We start from the raw sequence: 23563 nt of genomic DNA on the forward strand, positions 1-23563 counted from the left end.
AATTTCAGCAAAGCAATTAAGAATGCTGACTTCAATAAATGATACCAAGATTATATTTTTTTTTCTCATTTTTCCATTGCAATGCACAGCTTAAAACATATCACTGTTATTTAACAAAAACACACTAGAGTTAGTTTTGGCTTTCATGCATTATTAGTACTTACTATTGTTTTGTGCTGCCTGTGATAATACGTTACAATTTCCTGCACACATAAACAGTTTATTTGCTAGAAAAATTTCCCGATACTCTGTTATAAAGAAGAGATGTGAAGAATGAAAATTGAAGACAATCCCACCCTTGCATGTTTTTATTTAAACAATGCAGACTACTTATGTGTGGGGTTGGTGTCATCTATCTGTATAGTATCTATATATTTGTATATTATATATATACATATACTGTCTATTTTTGTTCAGTCTTTTTTAGACTTTTAGATGTGAGATTGTCTAGCAGGTATCATCATTGCTTCCATCACAATATAGGACAATAAAGATTAAAATAAAAAAAAACAAAAAAACTGCATATAAAAATAATCAAAGTTTGTCATGTTGAAGAGTTAATTCTGAAAGAGAGATGACCTTTATCCTTATATACTCACTCATTTTTTTTATCAAGTCTCTCCAAGGAGACTCATCATATGCAGGACTCTATGAACAGTACTGTCCTTATCACCTTCTTCCAGAAAGTGGCAGAGTAATAGGACTTTGTAAAGCGAAATGAAGCCCAGTCTGATGGCTGCTGATTAAAAATTGACTCTGCCACATCAAAGAAGAGTTGAAGGTGAAAATGATGATCACTTCTCTCTCCCAGGGATCCTGCACTATTTCTTTTATTCAACCTTGAAAGGTTCTTTCTGAATAAGATAATATCCCTTGAGTCTATTCTAGCTAGGCAGCATGAAAAAATGTAGATCAGTGTGTCTATTTTTTATATATAAAATATGGGATTTTGTTAATGACAGAGCACTTTAATGTGGTAGTTTGTACAGTATGTGATAAGTGCTGATAAAATACTTTGAAAATGATGTTTAGGCTATGCAGATTACCTCGTTTGATTTTACAATTATTAATTGGTGGCAAAGATCTGCCAAATAAACTGTGTTTTATTATTATTATTTTTTTAAAAAAACACCATTAGTGCCGTTTTGTGTCTTACTGTGTTTCCCCCTTGTTTATTACTTTGTACTTACAAATAAGCATCTTGTTTTGTATTACAAAATCCAGAGTTCTATTTCAGGACATAACACGTTCATATTTGATAGGGCTAAATGTTCTAGGTTTTAGTTCCAATACTACCTTTTAAAAAAAAAAAAAGAAAACTAAACAACCTTAAATGTAGTAACACATATCAGATCAGTGCAGAGCTGTACTAAATCTGCAAATGATAGATTCTTATTTTCTCTGTCATATAAAAGGAAATGGCAGTATTATTATTCATTATTTATATAGAATTAGCTCAATTTTGCTTTGTGAGTGGCTCCGAAGCCATTGGGTTGCTTGAGAATGATCTGATAATTGATTGTATATATTTGGGCATGCTTCATTATTTTCAGAGGATGGGGGCTGTGTGTGTGGTGGTCTGCTGGCCCTACTGACAGCTGTGCTCTGTGTTCTGAACCAAGGGCCAAATAGCTGGATGTGTATTGCTGCCTGGCACTGCTGGGGCCATGGGTTAGATTCTGACCAGGGAGTGCAGTTTGCATGTTCTCGCTGTGTTTGCTTTCTCCCACAATCCAAAAACATACTGGTAGGTTAATTTGCTGCTGACAAAACGGACCCACCTGTATGCGTGGTAGGGAGCATAGACTGTGAGATCCACTTGAGCAGGCCCTGATATGAATGATTGAAATATTCTCTGTAAAACAGCGGGTTATACTGTGGTATTCTAAGCAATAATAAAAATAATAGGGCTACTCACTTGAATCAATGTGTGGCCAGCCTTGGTTTTAATGCATAGTTGCCAGTGTGATAAGAATACAAAGAACACTCTACTGTAAATACAACATAAACACTACAGTACATAAACTCCCGAGCAGGGTTTTATCATACTTACCATTTTTTGACACCTCCCCTTCCGTGTGGGGATGGAAGGGGGCAGGGCGTGTCAAATTGCGTCATTTTGGCCTCCCCCATGTAAAGCAATGACACTAAAGCGTGATTTTGCAGCTGGGGAAGGGGCCTAAATCATGCAATTCACCAAGAATTACATCATGGAGGTTCTTATCCTGCCCACTTCACTAGGAAGTGGGCAGGGTGCGGGAGAATGACTTGCTGTGTAGGGAGTCCAGGAGACCTACCAAGCATTCGGGAGTCTCCCCGACATTCCCGAGAATGTGGGTAAGTATGGGTTTTATACCATAGGCCTTATCATAAAGTAAAAAACTCAAAAGAGGAGGATTATGGATCAAAATGACAGTCTGAAATGTGTTCACTTGCATACTGGTTTGTAAAGGCAGCAGCACAGGAATCCTGCTGACATCATTATGATTGAAAAGCTTGTGCTTTACCTAGCAGAGTATTTATCTATGTATGTTAATGTCCTCTTAAACTGCATGATCCCTCAACAGTTGTGTAAAACACTGCATTATCTCTTACATGGCATTTGTCTTGTCTAGGTGTATTAAAAAAAATCCCTTTGAAATTCAGTAGCATACAACTACTCTTCTGTAAATGGTAATCAATTTTACTTACATTTAAGTCACACTTTCAAATATGCATGTCATTCACATTCATGAAATACTAATCTTCATGCATTTTAATTAGTACATTAACAGAAGTGCTAGCTTATTAAAAAGCAGATTATTAGAAGATAAAACACTGTATTACTGGTACATTGAGTCAAAGATAATCTTTCCCCAAGGGCATGATTTATTAATTTGGTAAAATTATTTTACTTTATGCTTGTGATTATATGTATGGTATTTTATATTAAACTAAAATCTACAAGCAACTGTTGCCTGGTTAATGTAAAGCTTAAATTATAAGTTTAAAATCAAGATTGTGTGTGTGCATTAAATGGAACAGTGGTAAGAGAAGTTAAAACAACATAGGTTTGTTTTACCTCACAAAAGATACCCTGATTTGTTGGGTGGGGTACGAATTTGCGGTCATGGTGTGAACGACAGGCAGTAGGACGAAGGAAAAAAACTAAACTGACTTGGGTGACTGGTAATAAATGCTAGCTTTCCTTATTAATGACACAAGTCCCCGATAGTGTGGGAAAAATCACGATTTTAGGGCTAGGGTTACAATTAACCCTATCTCTAACCCTAACTCTAACCCTTTTCCTAACACTAAGCCTAAGTGTAAGAGTTAGGTGTGTTGAGAAGCGGCATTTCCGCTTTAAAAATAGTCATATACGCAATTGAACATGACGTAAAAACACGCTGCCGTTGTTAATGATCATTGTGATTTTTGCCCACGCTATCGGGGACTTGTTCTGTCATTAGTAAGGTCAGTCAGCATTTATTACCAGTCGCCCAAGTCAGTTTAGTTTTTTTTGGTTCGTGGTAGTCACTGTCGGTGTTATCAGCACCGTTAAAGTGACTACCCCCGGATTTGTTTTGCATTGTGAATGGGCATCACATTTCATGGAAGCCCCCACAAATGGGTTAATACTTAATCAGCTGAGTAGAGACAGGAAAAGTTTATACCCCCAGGAGGCAATAGCAGAGCAGCTAAGTTTTTGATTTTATTCAGTATACGGCTTACCTGTTTCCAGAGATAATATGGAAGAGTAAGTGTCACTTCCATATGAATTAGCCTACTAGGACAAGGAGTGGCTCTCTAGGGACCATTCTCTATTACCTAGGTGCATTAGATGCAGAACAGTGGCATTTAGCATTTGAAAAGTGAGAATTGAGGGGCACCATCAAGTATGACAGAAGCATCTGATGTCATATCCTCAAACAGTCAGGGACACAGCCAGCAGTATGAAGCTGGAACCTGTCCTCAAAAATCCAAAAGACATCTGTGCTAGGAAAGCCTTAGTAAGGGGTTTTGAAGTTTGTTTAGGTTTTATTTAATTCAGTTAATTTAGTTTAGTTTAAGTACTTATTCTATTTACCTCTACCTCCTTAGTACAGCTTGCGGAAGGAAAGAAGTTTGTGAAATTATATAATCATGTGTCTGGAACTTGTGGTAAAGTGTTAAGCTATGATTAGGGAAGCTAAAGGACATATAATCTTGAAATAGTGGATAAAATAATCAAAAATATCAATAAGACTATAGGGATACAGAGATCATTGTCTCCATCTATCTAGCAGGATGACTTTTTTTTAGCATAAATTCAGGGTGTTCGAAATATATCGAGTAATTAAGGAATTGCTGCAAAAACAATGGCATCAAGTGGAGAAATAACATGCTAATAGGAGAAGATTAGACACTATGGGGCATATTCAATTGTTTGAATATCCCGCGGCGTTAAAACTATTACCGTTATTACGGTAATAGTAAGCTGGATTTCAGCTCGCGGCTCAGGGAGCTGCGAGCTGAAATCCAGCGAGAAAACTACCGTTATAATGGTATTTACGAGCACTATTACCATAATAACGGTAATAGTGCGCACGCCGAGAGATTTTTGGCATTTTCGCCAACAATTGAATATGCCCCTATGTGGTAGATTTAAAAACCTAACAAGAAAAAGTGTAGGTTTGCCCATAGCAACTAATCGGATTCTAGCTATAATTTATCTAGTACATTCTAGAAAATGATAGCTAGAATCTGATTGGTTTCTATGGAAAACATCCACTTTTCCTTTTTAGAAGGTTTGTACCTAAAGTGGATTCTTCGGTAGCTTACTTGTTCACAAAAACGGCTATAACATTAGAAGGAAGAGGCTAATTTAAGTATCCTATGGATAGAAAAATGGTCAAATGTTTTCAAAAGTTTCATGTGTGATGGCTTCTGTTTCCAGAGCAATCAGAATCTGGATGGGCAATCTAAATTCTGATATGCTAAGAAATAATTGGTAGACAATGCTTGCTAAAGAATATGGAGATTATGAGAAAGGGAATTGATTTTCTATGTCAGACATCACTGGATACCATGAAAGTTTCAGCTAGAAGTATAACATCCACAGCGGTAGCCAGAATAGCCCTCTGGCTATTTCCATGGACAGCAGACCAACAGTCTAAGAACCACTTAACTGCACTCCCCTTTGAAGGGTATTTTGTGTTTGGTAAAAACACTGGACATGATGATTCAAAAAGGAAAATTACATTAGTTACATATGACTCGCAAAAAAACCTTGCTTCAACTGGGGGCACCAGTATCAGTACTCTGTCCCCATGGGTAAAGGTGTGTACATGGGCGTTCCTATTATACACCCTCTGTTGAGCACGTTGGGCCTGTTCCATGTGATCCTTGACAATGGGTACCACTGCAGCAATCCGGTGCATTTGAGTCACTTGTTCAATAACACTTTTATACGGAGTAAGTTGCTTTTCCCACGTTTCTTTTGCCATACCCAGCAATCCTCTAGAGCTATAATAGATCAAATGGATCTCTCGGCTGCATTTGACACTGTTGACCACTCTCTTCTCATACAAACGCTGCAATCCCTAAATCTTCAAGACACTGTTCTCTCCTGGTTCTCATCCTACCTTTCTAATTGCTCTTTCACTGTTAATTTCTCTGGGGCCACCTCTGCTCCATTTCCTTTATCAGTTGGAGTACCGCAAGGCTCAGTGCTAGGTCCTCTGCTGTTCTCTATCTATACCGCTTCTCTTGGAAATCTACTAAGTTCGATTGGATTTCAGTATCATCTCTATGCAAATTTATCTATCCTCTCCTGATCTCTCGACATCTGTGTTGTCCAGTGTAACTGACTGTCTTTCTGCCATTTCATCTTGGATGTCCTCTCGCCAACTCAAACTTAATCTTTCTAAAACGGAGTTAATAATATTCCCACCCACCAACAAGAGCATACCTGACATTTCTATCTCTTGATAACATGACCATAAATTCCACCCCACAAGCTCGCTGCCTGTGTAATCTTTGACTCACACCTATCCTTTGTTCCCCACATTGACTCTATATCTAAATCATGTAATATACATCTAAAAAACATTTCCAGAATTCGCACATATCTCACGCAAGACACTGCAAAAACCTTATTTCAAACACTTATCTCCCGCATTGACTATTGCAATTCCCTCCTTACTGGTCTTCCCCAAAACAGACTCAAACCCCTACAATCTATTTTGCACGCTGCGGCAAGATTGATTTTCCTTGCATATCATTATTTCTTTGTTGAATCACTCTGTATGTCTCTATACTGGTTGCCTGTTTTCTACCGAATCCAATATAAAATACTTTTACTAACCTACAAGGCCATCAACAAAGCTGCACCAACATACATCTCCTCTCTTGTCTCAAAATATCTCCCAACTCGGCAACTCTATTCTGCACAAGATCTGTGTCTCTCATCCACCCTCATTAAATCCACTCATTCCCGGTTACAGAACTTTTTTTGGGCTGCACCCACTCTATGGAATTCTCTCCCTCGCACAATAAGACTCTCCACTGGTCTACAAACTTTCAAGCGTTCTCTGAAAACCCACCTTTTCAGACAAGCTTATAATTTTCCTCAACCACCCTCTTAACCTCACTACATTACCCAATTTCCACCCGTTACACAATTTCACACAAGACAACTACCCCCTGACCAACATTGTTGTGTGACAGGATCATTTAGCTTATGAGTCACTTTTACCTTTGCAGCCTGGCTGGGCCGAAATGCAAAATGTAGATTTAACCTCATGTGTTAATCTCCCATTGTCCCATAGATTGTAAGCTTGCGAGCAGGGCCTTCTCACCTCTTTGTCTGTTTTACCCAGTTTGTTTATTAGTTTACTATGTTTGTCCCCAATTGTAGAGCGCTACGGAATATGTTGGCGTTATATAAATAAATGATGATGATGAAATGGAGAAAAACCTGTAGAGGACTGAGGAACTTCTCTAATGCTCAGTAACAACTATGGCAACAAATTTTCCCAGTTTTTCCCATCTCTATCTACAACCTTTTTTTATAGCGCTTTATTTTGAAACATCAGTCGAGAATACAGAAAACAGAGGAACGTGAATGTGGCATATAGAAAAGGATACATAAATCACATGGAATGCCACAGTGCGTCCAAGACAAATACTGCATATAAACAAACATTGCAAGAAGTACAAAAATGAGTTTCAGTAGGCAATAACAAATGACCAATTTTTTGTGTCCTCACTAAGGGGTGGTAATTAGCAAGAAAAACACAATCAACAGTAATGAGGTTGGATATGGGGGGGCTACAGGAGGGGTGGGTGGAAAATTTATGAAGATCTTGAGAGGAGGGAGGGTTAACAGAGCAAGAATACTCAGGAATCCTTTGACACCGGAGCCTCAAAGAGAGAGTTCAAGAGACCATGGACCGAGTCCATTATATGTACCATAGTGCCACATTTTGTGAAAGTTCATGGGAGTATAGTACCAACAATAGTAAATTTTATAAGAGGTCTCTTTGACTTTGGTGGAAATGAGGTGAAACCCTGAGAAGAGGCCCCTCAACAAGGACGGGGGGCTCCCCAATGGCTTTTCATGGGAATAAGGTAGAAAACACAAAGAAAACCTGGTGGAGAAGGTCAAGTCCCAGAGAGTGAGTCAGGAACAGTGGTCCTTTTAAATCACAGCAATTGACGTACAGACGGCTACGTCTGTCATTAAAGGAGAGTGGGTGTGTCAGTAGGATAAGTTCTCCAGAGGTAATATCAAACCTTTAAGAAAGTAATGAGCTTCGTAGAGCGTCAGGTCATAAGCATTTTCTGCTGGAGCCAAACCAGAATACAAAAAGGGAAGCCCCAGCGGTATTTAACATCCTTTTGTTGAAGGAGAATAGTGATGGGTTTGAAATCCCTACAGTTAGCCAGGGTGATAGGTGAGATGTCTTGGAAGATTTTCAGGTTGGAGTTGTCAAAAGTGATTCTTTGGAGTCTACGGACCTTCCTCATGATGGCTTCCTTTGCGGTGAAATAGAGCAATCACATGATCACATCTCTGGGTTGGGAAAGGTCCCGTGAGTGGGGGCGCATTGGGCGCAGTCAAGAAGAAGGTGATTTCTCAGTGACCTTTTGGTTTTCATATCTGTCCTTGGTGATGTCCTGGTGCATCTGATGAAAGTTAGATTCCATAGATTGTTGATATGTAACTTCCTCTATCCGCCGTTCATTTTGGTCAGTTCTACCCCTGATTTCAGCGATGTCAGGTTTAAGAGAGCAGAGGGCCTAAACCGAGACCTTAACGATTCCATTCTTTAAGATGGGAATGAAAGTCTTGTTGAGTAATAGGAGAGAGGTCGTCTTCCTCAGAATCAGACTCTGAATGGTCTCGAAGAGAGAGTCAGATTTGTCAGTTCTAGGTCACGCTAGAGTTTCTGATTAGATAGGGACAGAAGGAGGTCAGCTACTGAGGATTTTTTACCCCTAGGCATCGTAAGTGAGAGAGCAGGACGCGGAGAGTGAAAGGCACAGGAACGGGTTGCCAATTGCTCTGCAGGTGAATCTCAGGGCCCAAAGGGGTGGAGAGGGAGGATTAGAAGAGAGTAATCTGCGGCCTGTGTTACACAGCATGGTAAGGGAAGATAAACGTTCCAAGGATGAAAGGCAATCAGAGCCTGGCTGTAGAAGAGAGTGCTACTGGTTAGGCTAGGGCCAGACTTTACACAATGTTGAAGAGTCAGTAGGATGGCAGGAGGATGTGTAGGTTTCCAAATCCAGGTGAACAGGCTGTCTCACAGCATCAGAGAGGCCCGAGCCGGGTCAGCAGTGAGACAGTGATACTCTGCTGGTACTTTGGTGATGGGTGGTGCATAAGGTTCTCTGGTGCGGCATACTTTGAGCCGGTCAGACTGCCGTGGGTAGAGCTTAAGCTGACGGAGGGGATGGGTGGAGCCGGATGTAGAAACCTGGGGATCTCCAGGCAATGAGTAGGAGTGCTGAGGTGATGGAGGTCATTAGGGAGGGTTCCAGGCACAATAATCGGTGATAAGCGATGGTGTAAGATAGGAAGAGATCTGTACAGAGTTGCTACCATCCACCATGGCTGCCAGGCCACACCCCTAAGTTTTTTAAGCATGGTTTTAAAAGTTTTGTTGTATCTTTCCACCAAACCATCAGTTTCTGAATGATAAACTGATGTCCTAAGTTGAGTGACTTTAAAAAATTTACACATTTCTTTCATGTTTCTAGATTTGAAGGGGTACCTTGGTCAGCCAGAAATTCTTTAGGTATTCCTACCCGGCTGAAAACATGTACTAATTCTCTAGCTATCGTCTTGGTTGAAATATTGTGCAATATTGTGCAATAGCTGCTAGTATAAGCCATTATTACCAGTCTATACTGATGTCCCAAGCAGATTTTAACAAGGGCCCAACAAGGTCCGTGGCTATCCTGTCAAATGGGACCTCTATAATAGGAATGGGCACTAGTAAACTCCTGAAATGGGGTCTGGGAGCATGATACTGGTCCCCTGAAGGAAGAACAATAATTGGATACCTCTTTATGCAGCCCTGGCCCAAGGAACCACAGTAAGATCATTTCAGTGATTTTTTTCTGCCCCTATGCGTTCTGTTGTGATCTGACCACGAGCTAGGGCTAACACAGTTCTCCTATATGAGTGAGGAACTACCAGTTGTTTTTTTTCGTATCCTCACAGCCTTTTGCCAAGTGTGAGTATACAAGCCTGTCATCAGGCTCTACTGGCTCCCCATTATTGACTTACATTTTCACTGGCTTTCACTAGGGGGCTGTTCTGACGCAAACAGTTCTTTCAGCTCTGTCTATAGTTTCTCCTGCACCTGTAGGAGGTGTCTCATTTTGATCGTCATTATTCTTTGTTTCCCCAGCCATATTAGCAAATGGAAACAGCTCTGGAAGTTCACAGAACACACACTGCTGGTGGACAATCAGTGCAGACAAACGCTCTATACCCTTTACACCTGAGACCATACGGGATTCCCATAAATTCCAAAAATGATGACAATCTCTCCCTATTATAGAATATGCACCAAGGAAAGAACCAACCTGACCTTAACCAACTAACCACAAGAGGTCTTGATATTCACTTTTGCAGTGGCATAATACAGAAGGTCACCATGTATGCAAGTTACACCAACTGTCGTTCTCTGCCATTTTGAGGAGTTTACTAACCCTGCTTTCACAAGGGTAATTACACCTCTTGAATATTACAATTCCTCTATCTGGTTGCCCTCCATTTCAATTACACATATTTGTTCTTCTGACTCCGGCAGAGGTAAAATAGTACAGTATCACTCCTGTAATTTTCTAAGCTGGCACAGGCCTGCTGCTGCTTTCAACATGCGCAGATCTTTTTATGTGAACTTTTTCTTCACCAAGTTGTAACCAAGTAGGGGGCTCGGTACCATCTCCTGAGGTATACGGTGTTTAGAGAAGCCAAGTGATTTCACACAAGTCCAAAGATTTTGTGCAGTTGGCCTCAGCCAATTTTATTCAGTAAGAAAACAAAAAGAAAACTCCAAAATAAACACCTTGCAATCCGGCTCTAACTAAACAGTGGTCTCTCCTGACTAACAAACTAAGGCAAAACAAAAAGAAGTTTCAGCACAGTTTACTTACAGGCAGATATCAGGCTTTCTCTCACAGAGACTCTGCAGCCCTGCCAGCCTTGCCACCTTTACCAGCACCACCGATTTGCAATTCCTGAATTTCTGCAGAATCACTGGTAACGTGGAAGACCCGGTTATTGGGCCTAATGGATAGAGCATGCTCTCACTCTCCAGCCATAACCCCAGGACCAGCTTTTCAACCGACCTATAGTTCTTCAGCAGTTTACACACAACACACAAGCTGCCTGTTGTGCACTGCTGGGATAATTTGTAAATATTTTTTTATTATAGGGAATTTCCATTTCTGAAAACATGAATTCCTGATGCTTTACAATTTTTAAAGAACTGTCTGCTCAGACTAAGTACTTGGACTTTCCATGCTGCACAGCATAAGCTGAGGCACTGTAACATTTAGGGGCATATTCAATTGTCCGCGGTTTCCGCAGCGGAAAAACTATTACCGGTATTACGGTAATAGTAAGCCGGATTTCAGCTTGCAGCTCCCTGAGCCGCGAGCTGAAATCCAGCGAGAAAAGTAACGTAATACCGGTAGTTACGCGCACTATTACCGTAATGATGGAATAATGTGCGGGGCACGTTAATTTTGGCTGTAATGCCAACAATTGAATATGCCCCTTAGTGCGTTTCTTGAACTTTCAATATTTGGCAGAGAGAGTAAGATAAATTTATGTGTGGTTCTGTTTATTAATTCCTAAAAGGTCAGATTTGTTAAAATGAATGAAAAACTTACTTTTAGCGTTAAAACTATATACACTGGTAAGGATACTATTTTACAGCAATAAAAATCCATATTAAAAAAAATGTATAGTACAAGTAAATATATATAAATATTTTTTAGCAAAAATAAAATAAGAATCCATTATAAAACCCAAAGGTGGTACCCTTGATTTCTGAACTACGTAACAGTGAGAGCTTTCAAGTCTATAAACTTTTTCTTCAGCATGATATACTTCCGAAGCAGAAATCAGTCATTTTTATATACACATGGGTATAATATGTCACATATACAATTAATGTCTTCCACAGTTATATGAAGTGAAAATGCAAATAGATCGTACTGTATACTCAGCTATAGCTGTGAAATGTAGCCAGAGTCTCCTTGAAATGTTAAATGTTTCTTCATCAGGATTTCCAAGCGCTGAAACGATCCATAGAGAATTTGTATCCTTGATTATTACTTTTGCTGAATATTTTTATATAAATCAGATTTGAATATCAGTGTGATTTTATATGTGAATGACCAAAAGGAGTGAGCAAATTTAGGGGTATATTTATCAAACTTTCTTGAAAGGAAAAGCAGAGAAGTTGTCCATAGCAACCAATCAGACTCTAGCTATCATTGTCTAGAATGTACTAGATAAATGATAGCTAGAATCTGGTTCATTTCTATGGTCAAGACATCCATTTTTTCTGTTTAGAAGGTTTATTAAATCTACCCTTTAGCATGAACTGATTAGTAAAGCAGGTAACTATTAAAACAATATTGGGGACCCAATTGCAGCACCGGTGCAAGGTTGTTCGGCAAAGTTCCAGCCTACCGTGCCTCTTCCCCCCCAATGCTCACTTCCCAGCCCCTCACACTCCAGACATTTGTAAAATAAAAATAATAACTGTTACCTCCTCCTGGGTGGCTGGCTAGGCTGCAGTCTAGATGCACTGATGTCCAGATGTACTGATGGCGCAGAATGCTGTCCAGACCTCACTGCTGCCCAGGAGAAAATGCAGGACACCTAGAGGGGAGGCTCCAAATGGTAGATTAAAACAAAAATGAAACTTGACATCACACATCTATTACACACAGACATCTCCCCCGCTGTCACCAACTTTCTCACACATGTCTGACTGCCCCCAAGCTATTCTCACATATGCCACCCCTTGACCATCAGTTTTTGTCACATGCTACCCACATAAAACCAGCTTTACTCTCATGTCCCCTTGCCCACCAGCTTATCTTTCACATTCACCCCTGCCCTAGACCAGTTTTTTTCATACATACCCCTCTGCCCACCAATTTTTCACCAACCTGCTGTCCAAATCACTTTCCTCTATCATTTTCCCCTTGCCAACCAGCTTTTTTTCTCACATACCCTCCTGCCCAAAAGCTGTTAATAAACAGCTTGATGGTTGAGCAGCCATTTTTTTTAGTATTTGTCCACTAGTTAGATCTCCACTTTTGCTGCAGTAACACATGCTAATAAGTAGAGCAAGGTAATCTAAATGACTGGATAATTTAGACCTTTCTATATTTATTTGCATGTGTTAATGAATTCTATAGATGTAAAATTAATTATACTAATAGACAGCAACAGAGGAGAGCCAAATAATAAAAAAAATAAAAAACATAAATGGCTTCTCAATTCTATAGAGCCTTCAAATTTCTAGGGGCCTATGTATTACAGTGTGATCAGCCATTAAAATGGAGAAAACAGCAGTTTTGTCTGTAAAATGGGCATCTCACAATTTATGAAGGGTTTATGGCAGAAGACATGAAAGCTTTCTCCTGCCATAACCCATTTATTGTTTCTTAGCATATTGCCCCATAGATATTTGGGACTGCGAAGTTCTAAGTATAAAGGCTTGGAAAGCTCTGATTTTTGCAGCAAGGTAACACTATTGCCTTCCTGTCATTTTCTATGGGATCCAGCTAAAGCCTCTCTGGCTATGCTGGATCCATCACCCATGGAAGTGCTATGAACATGCGCATAGCACTTCCTCCATTCTCTGGCAGTGCTAGGCTGCTGGTAATTAGTGACAAGAGTTGTTACTGGAGGGGGGAAGTCGCCGGGGCTCTTAGAGTATCCCCGTCACGGTCAATTACAGCCGTGCTTTATTATGCATAACTGCAATTTGCAGCGATGCATACTGATTGTCACCGCACTGTTTTAAAAGATAAACCCAATAGACTGTAACTCTTGGGGACTTCTGAGCATCCCACCCCATTTTTCTGTAGCCTCCTCTCCCACCCACCCCCATGATCTGTAGCCTCCTCTCCCACCCACCCCCATGATCTGTAGCCTCCTCTCCCACCTACTGCCATGTTCTGTAGCCTCCTTTCCCACCCACTGCCATGTTCTGTAGCCTCCTCTCCCACCCACCCCCATGTTCTGTAGCCTCCTCTCTTACCCACCCCATGTTCTGTAGCCTCCTCTCCCACCCCCATGTTCTGTAGCCTCCTCTCCCACCCACCCCCATGTTCTGTAGCCTCCTCTCCCACCCACCCCCATGTTCTGTAGCCTACTCTCTTACCCCCCCTTGTTCTGTAGCCTCCTCTCCCAACCACCCCCATGTTCTGTAGCCTCCACTCTCACCCACCCCCATGTTCTGTAGCCTCCTCTCCCACTCCCCAACATGTTCTGTAGCCTCCTCTCCCACCTACTGCCATGTTCTGTAGCCTCCTCTTCCTTCCCACATTTTCTGTAGCCTCCTCTGCTCTCCCATTTTTGTAGCCTCCTCTCCCCTCCCCCCATTTTCTGTAGCCTTTTCTCTCCTCCGTCACATTTTCTGTAGTCTCCTCTCCTCCCCTTTTTCTGTAGCCTCCTCTCTCCTTCCCCCATTTTGTGCAGCCTCTTCTCCCCATCTCCATTTTCCTGCACCCCGTTTTTCTCTGTATTAATGTGCTTTCCTTCTCTTCTTTTCTTTTCTTGTCCACTTGACCGCTTCTTTCATCTGTCTTCTTTGGTTGCCTGATACCACTCTGCTCCTCTCCGCTGACAGCATTGTGATGTCACAACATTGCCCAAAGCCTGGAGCTGGGCGCCGGTCACATTTTAACCTGCCGTGAAGCGCAGTAGCACCACCACGATGCAGACCAGAACGTCTGTAGGATAGCTTGGTAGCGGGCGGGTGTTTCACCCTGTGCTCTGTCAGCATTACCTTTATTAATGTTTTTTTTGAGACATTATTAATGTTTATGTTTTTGGTTATACCTTCTGATGGTATTAAAGGTTAGAGCAGTGTTAATGTGGATGTTAAGCCATAATGCTTTTGAACTTAAACAGGTTGCTGTTTATTGAACTTTGAATAACAGTAGATGTATGCAAGTGCGCACAATAGGTGCAGACTTGTTAGTAAAGCAGGCAATAACAGTTGAATGCAGGTTTATACAGTATTACAGATGCAGGCAGAATGGTAAATGCACTGTGTCTCTATATCTCTGCACATCCATGCTGGAATCACTTGTGGGCATACAGACTCCTCATATAGCAATGAGGGAGCCTCTGGTCAATGTATAAAAGACTTTGAGGGACTTATATAATATGTGCCACGTAGTTTGTAATGCTCCGACTGTCCCCTTCACTGGTCTTAATGGAAGTGCGGCGTGAACTTCCGGTTTTTACACATTCGCAGTAGCGCACTCAGGACATTGGAGTCCTGCCCCACTTCCTGTTTCCTACTAGACCACCATGGATAAGCAGGTAACCATGGAAATTTTAATAAAAAAGCACAATCATAAATAGCCCTCCCCAAGTGTTTTTTGGTGTTTATTTTTCCTTTACGAGATGTAATTATATACACGTCTCAAGTTTCACTCTATTTCAGAGTATGTGTGTTATTAAGTATTGTTTAATTTTACTGTTTCTTCCTAGCTACTCTAGCAATGATACATGGGATAATGTAGCCTCTATTGTAAACTACTGGGATAGAAGTTAAAGTGGTGTGACTATATAAAGGCATGGAGCTGTACCTAGTACATGTAAATCTGAGATGATATCTAATGTCTGTAATAGTTAATAATAGGAAGTGTGTTATTGCTGTAAGATATAAGTTTTCCTAATGAACACCGAAGTATTGCCATCAGGGGGTAAATGTATCAAGCTGAGAGTTTCCAGTGGGTTTGAAAAGTGGAGATGTTGCCTATAGCAACCAATCAGATTCTAGATATCATTTATTTAGTACATTCTACGAAATGATAGCTAGAATCTGATTGGCTGCTATAGGCAACATCTCCACTTTTCTAACATGCCGGAAACTCTCAGCTTGATACATTTATCCCCAGAACTCACAAACTATAGGCAATGACAGAAGAATCCACTAAACAGATTTATTTGCAAGAGTATATATTTATATTAACATCCCTTGTGTAATCTATTGTTATAAAGAGAACTTATTAAAAAAAATAAAATCTGTGTTACAGAGTTGCACTGATCAGCAGATTATCAGTGCAGCCCTTTAAGGTACAGCAATAAGTTTTTAACCTTTCAATTCAAGATTACTCATCTAAAAAAAAAAGTCCAGTATTTCCTGTTATTCTCAGTAATTGCTTCCTAAAGAAATCAATATGAGCCAAATTGACGGGCCTTTAAAGGCATATGTCTTACGGTGGTCTTAGATCCCTATGTTTTCTTTCCTTAATTTCAACATAATCTGTTTTATTTTAATGACTCTGTTTAGATGTAACTGTAACAAGCTCTTTGTAATCTCAGTGTGCTTAATTTGCAAGTAACATTTTTTATTTTTATGTTTTTAAATAATTAAACCTCACTTATGTTTATGAGCATTGTTACCCTTTTTAACAAGAAATGGGGGAATTGATGGTGTGCATTTTACTAAGCACTTTAATAAAAGCATATTTATTTTGCTAGAGGTAAGGACGCATATGGCAGCATGCGTGGTTTATTAATGAGCTGTATTTGCTGTGCATACCCATGTGAGCAACATAAAAAAAAAATACTGATGGATAATTAATTCTATCATTTTATAGCTAAGCCCCATGCGTTTTCTATTAAAATAAACTTTGTCCCAATCGACAAGGAGCCAAACTAAACTAACAGAAATGAAAATGTCTCATATTGTCTGTTTTGATTTCACCTCTTCTAACCTCATACTCAGAATAAATATATGAAACTAAGAAAATAATTTTATGATTTCAAAAGTCTCGGTTGTAGGAGAAGCTTAAAATGTATCTCGCTACCAAATGAAAGAATGCCTTATGAATGCTTCAATGACTCTTATAATAACAGGGATCGGCTTGCTTTTTCAGTAGGGCAGAAAAGTACAGCGCTCTAAAACAAACATACAAAATTTGTGTACACAATGTAAAATAGCAATATGCACATTTGATATCTCCATGACAAACAGCACGGCGCGTTAGATATGTACAAGTCTGTCAAAGTTATTAAAAGCAAAAGATGTCGGAAACTATAATTTTTCAAAGCAAAAAATGACAATTTTGATAACCAGGACGCAGAGTACAGAAGTCTGCTTTGTTTTCTTAGATCTTGGACTTTTTTTCCTTTTATAATGTTTTGGTTGGCAAACGAGCTGATGGACTAAATATTTTAAAGAGAAAATTAAAAGACACTTGATAGGAGACATGCTGAATTGTGGGCTATGACATTAGGCCAGGTTGCATATTTATATATATGTTCTGCAGGAAAAAGCCAAATTGTGGATTTGTCAGTATTCCAAGCTTTGTCTTAAGGGAGTGAACAGTATACGGGATTCTTGGTGGTCTGCGAACAGCATCTTGTTTCATTTGAAGAAGAAATTATTATGTTCCATTTTTTTTTCAGTGGGGTGTATATTTTATTTTAAATTACAGCCAACAAAAAGCCCATTAAATCTGAGATATAGCACAAACATTTACTAAATTTATTCTGTATTTTCGGTAGCATTTAGGTACAAGGATGTTGAATTATATTTAGATAAGACATTCAAAATGAAAAGAAATGAAGTTTATTATAGGTATAAAGGGATACGATTACATTAGTACTTAGAAGAGAAAGGGGCAAAAGAAACAAAATAAAGCATTGGTACAGCCAAATAATTTTGGAATAGAGGAAAAGACATTTAGGAGGGCATTATAATGAATAAATGGGGATTTTACTCAAAACTATTTTGTTCACCTATTTATCTTATTCTATCACTTCTGAGTCTAGGGGGTATATTTACTAAACTGCGGGTTTGAAAACAAGGAGATGTTGCCTATAGCAACCAATCAGATTCTAGTTATCATTTATTTAGTAACTTCTACAAAATGACAGCTAAAATCTGATTGGTTGCTATAGGCAACAATCTCCACTTTTTCAAACCCGCAGTTTAGTAAATATACATTTAGATGGTGTATTTGGTATGGTATATTTTTGGTGGATCTTAAGTACAACACTGTATGGTGTCTGGCTGTGGATGATACAATTTGAAGCCCCAAAACAGTACTGTACAGTACAGGGGGTATATTTACTAAACTGCCGGTTTGAAAAAGTGGAGATGTTGCCTATAGCAACTAATCAGTTTCTAGTTATCATTTATTTAGTACATTCTACAAAATGACAGCTAGAATCTGATTGGTTGCTATAGACAACATCTCTACTTTTTCAAACCCGCAGTTTAGCAAATATACCCCCAGGACTGCAAAGACTAACATATTGATAACTGGGAATGCAGAGCACTTTCTTAAAAGTGATTTGCACGTCTCTCAGTATAATATGCCATACTAAAATATAGTGCAATGTGATATGACTCATATTATAATGTGCTATCACTCTGTAGCACCTTATAACCAGGAAAGTCGGGGAAGACTATCAAATGCTGTAACAATAAAAGCTTATAGCCAAGAATCGGAATCATTACAGTGCTTTCAATGTTAATGTAAAATGGTTACATAACAGTATAAAGTACATTTTAACACCATTTCTGTAATGGAGTTGAAAAAATGTATCTAATAATATTTATATTGCATTACTTCCCATACCTTTTGTATAAGCGTCAGTAAGTAACAGCTAGCAATGTCATTGTCTTTTTTCTTTGTCAAGACCATTGGTTGTCAATCTCTTTGAGCACAGAGCCCTAAAAAAGCTACAGGCCTTACTGAGGAACTCCATTTCTCTATATTTCATCCCCCTACAAGACTGGGTTACAAGTTTCTGGTACCTCTACTCTCTCTCTCTCTCTATATATGTATATATACTTCAGAAGTAAGTAAAAAATAGTAAGTGAAAAATAAATTAAATACCAGCATTAATTTGTCTTTTATGTCCTTTGTGTGGCGTTATCATCTGGTTCTGTGGAAATATGAAGAAATTGAAGCTTAGTGAAGCGAGGCACAGAACGTTTCATACAACGTTTTGTGAGTCATCAGGGCTTGTACTAAGAATCAGTGGTGGATTGTCTGTACGCTCTCAGTGGCGAAATGGTTAGTGTCGAATGACGCAACACAATTTTAATTTCTCCATACAAATTTAGAGCTGGAAATATTTTTTTTCCACCATTAAGCATTTGAGTCTCATGGAACCCCTGACATCCCTTGGCAGAACCATTCTGACGAACCCAGTTGGAGAAACGCTGGTCTGGATGGTAACTTACGTTTCAAACTAAACTAAAACTTCCTTCACTCCCAACAACACCTTTTTCCACCTCATTCTTCTCTTGCTAACAGGTAGGTACAATAACAAGCTGTGCTAGGGTGAGGGTGGAACACATGGGAAGCGCAGAACCAGATAAAGCTATGGATTGTATGGTATGGAATATATAGACTGTCTTGCCATATTAAGATCTTCCTAGAAATAGGACAAGCAAAATAGACAATGATTTTAATTGACCTGTGCAAATTATAATGAGACCAACTTTAAAAAATTATACATAATTTAGAAGTCATTTACAAAGCGTAAAAAGGCAGAGACAAGGTGAAAAATCCTTTTGGATGTGATATGCTCCTTAGATTTGTGCTAACACATTAATTTTATTTAAATTTGGTAAAGTCTTGAGTACTCTTCTGGACAGTACTGACGGCCTGGATCACCCGTTAGATCGGACTTCCTCAAGGGAATGTTCCCTTGATGAAACGTGCTGGGACACTTCCATTGATCATCACGTGTGTAGGAAATACAGCGCTAGTTGTACGTTACACAGTGGTACACACGCGAGATCCACTACCGGCTGACAGCACAACAAGGAATCACATACCTCCGTGCACTGGATACCCGGTCTGAAGATTTATCCACAAATGCAAGTATATATCATCAACATTTAAAGATGGAAAACTTGAAAGGATTATATTAATAGCCGCATTTTAATCACCTTGGAATATAGTTTGGACTCCATCTGCTAGTCACATTCAGCAATCGTATCCACTAACTCACTCATCAGAATTGATAGAAATTTCCGTGACGAGTACCACAATCAGTATCGGCGGCTTTTTCTTACCCGTGACTTGATTCCTAAAGAAACACTTGCAGCCATTAATATGCTTTAATGGACATTTATTGTGGTCACATGGTATATTATGTGCTTTGGATTATGATCATTTATGGACTCTTTTATTGCTATAGTTATCAATCTAAATTACTGCCTAAGTGCAATTGTGCCAGTCTGACTTTTATACTGCTGAACATAAATTGTCACACTAGGAATTTCCATCCGTACAACCCTTTTAGCTTCACCTCTTCTTATTTCCCAGGATGCGATCTTCAGGGAAAGGATCTGAAGATTCTCGTCCATCCACAAATCCAGAACCTGAATTCCACTGGGGACACCATAGCTGAGGTGAGCCAGTAGATGGCCACCAGGGCGTGATGGAGTCAATTTCAGCTTCTGCAAATGGAATATATATGATCTAAGAAGTGTTTTCATTTACTTTTGAAGGAAGAAGCTCAGGCATGGGCCTCTCCACATGGAGTACCAGAGTCCAATTCTGCAGAATCGTGGCTACTTTGTAGATGTCAGGACTTTCATTTCTAACAACCCAAACTGGGCAGCAGTGGGGGAAGCTCTTCTGCAATGTAAACAGGAAATTAAGTAGAGATGGTCACTGACCCCCGTGTTTTGGTTTTGGATTCGGTTTTGGATCTGGATTACCGTCGTGTTTTGGTTTTGGTTTTGGTTTTGCAAAACCGCCATTGCGTGTTTTGGTTTTGGTTTTGGTTTTGTTTGGTTTTGTTTTGCTATTTTTTGGGAAAATCCATGTTTTTGGGCCTAAATTAACCCAATTTAGTGCTCCAACTGTTTTAGAGACAAGTAATCTAATTGTTGAGGTAATAAATCATCCAAAAAAACAGTTTAATTCTTCGTTGGTAGGCCTATTCTACACACAAAACAGATTGTCTTCCTCTCCATCTATGCATATTGGCAATGCAGCCATCGTCTTTGAATGTATATTACACCCTACACTTATAGTTAAATATGTAAAGAAATGGAAAAAGCCAGTTTGGTTTCTGTCTCTCAAGGCCCCCCTCCACTTGTATAAAATAGCAAAAAATTCAGCCATTATAGACTGTACAATATTAATTGACATGGAGAAAGCCAGTTTGGTTTCTGTCTCTCTAGGCCCCCCTCCACTTGTATAAAATACTAAAAAATTCAGCCATTATAGACTGTACAATATTAATTGACATGGAGAAAGACAGTTTGGGGTCACTCTGTCTCTCTAGGCCCCCCTCCACTTGTATAAAATACCAAAAAATTCAGCCATTATAGACTGTACAATATTAATTGACATGGAGAAAGCCACTTTGGTTTCTGTCTCTCTAGGCCCCCCTCCACTTGTATAAAATACTAAAAAATTCAGCCATTATAGACTGTACAATATTAATTGACATGGAGAAAGACAGTTTGGGGTCACTCTGTCTCTCTAGGCCCCCCTCCACTTGTATAAAATACCAAAAAATTCAGCCATTATAGACTGTACAATATTAATTGACATGGAGAAAGCCAGTTTGGTTTCTGTCTCTCTAGGCCCCCCTCCACTTGTATAAAATACTAAAAAATTCAGCCATTATAGACTGTACAATATTAATTGACATGGAGAAAGACAGTTTGGGGTCACTCTGTCTCTCTAGGCCCCCCTCCACTTGTATAAAATACCAAAAAATTCAGCCATTATAGACTGTACAATATTAATTGACATGGAGAAAGCCACTTTGGTTTCTGTCTCTCTAGGCCCCCCTCCACTTGTATAAAATACTAAAAAATTCAGCCATTATAGACTGTACAATATTAATTGACATGGAGAAAGACAGTTTGGGGTCACTCTGTCTCTCTAGGCCCCCCTCCACTTGTATAAAATACCAAAAAATTCAGCCATTATAGACTGTACAATATTAATTGACATGGAGAAAGCCAGTTTGGTTTCTGTCTCTCTAGGCCCCCCTCCACTTGTATAAAATACTAAAAAATTCAGCCATTATAGACTGTACAATATTATGAAAAATGGACAAAGCCAGTTTAGGGTCACTCTGTCTATAACACCCTACCCTTAAGGATAAATTGCCCTAACAGCAGCCTTTCAAGATGGTATGTGATATGGAAATGCCACAAGTCCCTTTCCTCTTTGGGGGTAGATTGCACCCTACACTTACATAGAAAGTTTTAAAAAGATGTTATCGGCATCATCTTCAGCTTCATCCTCACCCTCATCAGTGTGTACGTCATCATCACAGACTATCAATTCATCGCCGCTTGAATCCGCCATTAGAGAACAGTCAGTGCTTGGATGTCTTGGATGGTGAAGGCCTTCCTCGTGGAAGATGTAGTTCATTTTTATAAACATCATTTTCTCCACATTTTTGGGAAGTAACCTTCTACGGCGATCACTGACTAAGTTCCCTGCTGTGCTGAACACTCGTTCAGAGTACACACTGGAGGGTGGGCAGCTTAGGTATTGCAAAGCAAGTTTGTACATGGGTTTCCAAATGGCCTGCTTTTCTTCCCAGTAAGGAAAGGGACTGTCTGACATTTCCATATCAACTACCTCTTGAAAGTAATCCTCCACCATCCTTTGCATGTTTATACTCATATTGGATGGACTTATGGGCAAAGTGACACATTTTTTTGAAAAATCCTTCAAACCAGCCCAGATGTTAAATTGTTCTCGTCTGCCCCCTGTGTCTTCCCTGCTTCTTTTTTGGAAATGTAATTTTTTACGAGCAACAGCTTGAGAAAGTGAAGGAGGACACGTCGTCAAGCCGAGGCCCAGTTCAGCGGCCAACTTGCTGAGCAATAGCTCCTTGCAAAAGTTCACATCTCGCTCATTTACAAGTAAAGACTCAATGTAGGTTTTAAACCTTGGATCAAGCACAGTGGCCAAAACGTACTGATCCGAGTTCAAGATCTTAATAACTCGAGGATCATTGTGAAGCGAATTAAGTACTTGATCGACAAGGCCAACATACTTTGCTGAATTGCTTGCTTTCAGCTCCTCCTTCATTTTCTCAAGCTGCTTTTCCAATAGTCTAATTAAAGGAATGACTTGGCTCAAACTAGCAGAGTCTGCACTGACCTCACATGTCACAACTTCAAATGGTTTCAGCACCTTGCACAGCACTGAAAGGATTCCCCACTGTGCAAGAGTGAAATACATCCCCCCTCCTTTCCCAATGTCATGACTTGTGCAATATGCTTGGATGGCTTTGCGCTGTTCCTCCATCCTCTGAAGCATGTACAGGGTGGAATTCCACCGAGTTACCACCTCTTGCTTAAGTTGGTGGCAGGGCAAGTTAAACTGCTCTTGGAGCTGCTGTAATCTCCTACATGCTGTGGCTGAATGCCTGAAATGGCCTGAAATTTTACGGGCCACCGAAAGCATCTCCTGCACCTCACGGTTATTTCGTAGGAAGCTCTGCACCACCAAGTTGATGGTGTGAGCAAAACAGGGAATATGTTGGAAATCACCCAGCTGTAATGCTCGCACTATATTGTTGGCGTTATCTGAAATGACATACCCTGGGGAGAGTCCGAGTGGTATAAGCCATGCATCAATCACATCTCTCAGTTTGCGTAACAAATTGTCAGCCGTATGCCTGTTAGTGAAGCCGGTGATACAAAGAGTGGCCTGCCTGTGACAAATGTTACGTAGTGGTGTACATGCTGCTGCTGTTCCTGCTGGTGAAGGTGAATGACCAACCCAGTGGGCTGTCACAGTCATATAGTCTTTGGTTTGGCCACTTCCACTTGTCCACATATCTGTGGTTAAGTGAACAGTGGGCAGA

This window comes from Mixophyes fleayi, chromosome 5, assembly GCF_038048845.1.
Source record: "Mixophyes fleayi isolate aMixFle1 chromosome 5, aMixFle1.hap1, whole genome shotgun sequence".
Lineage (NCBI taxonomy): Eukaryota > Metazoa > Chordata > Amphibia > Anura > Limnodynastidae > Mixophyes > Mixophyes fleayi.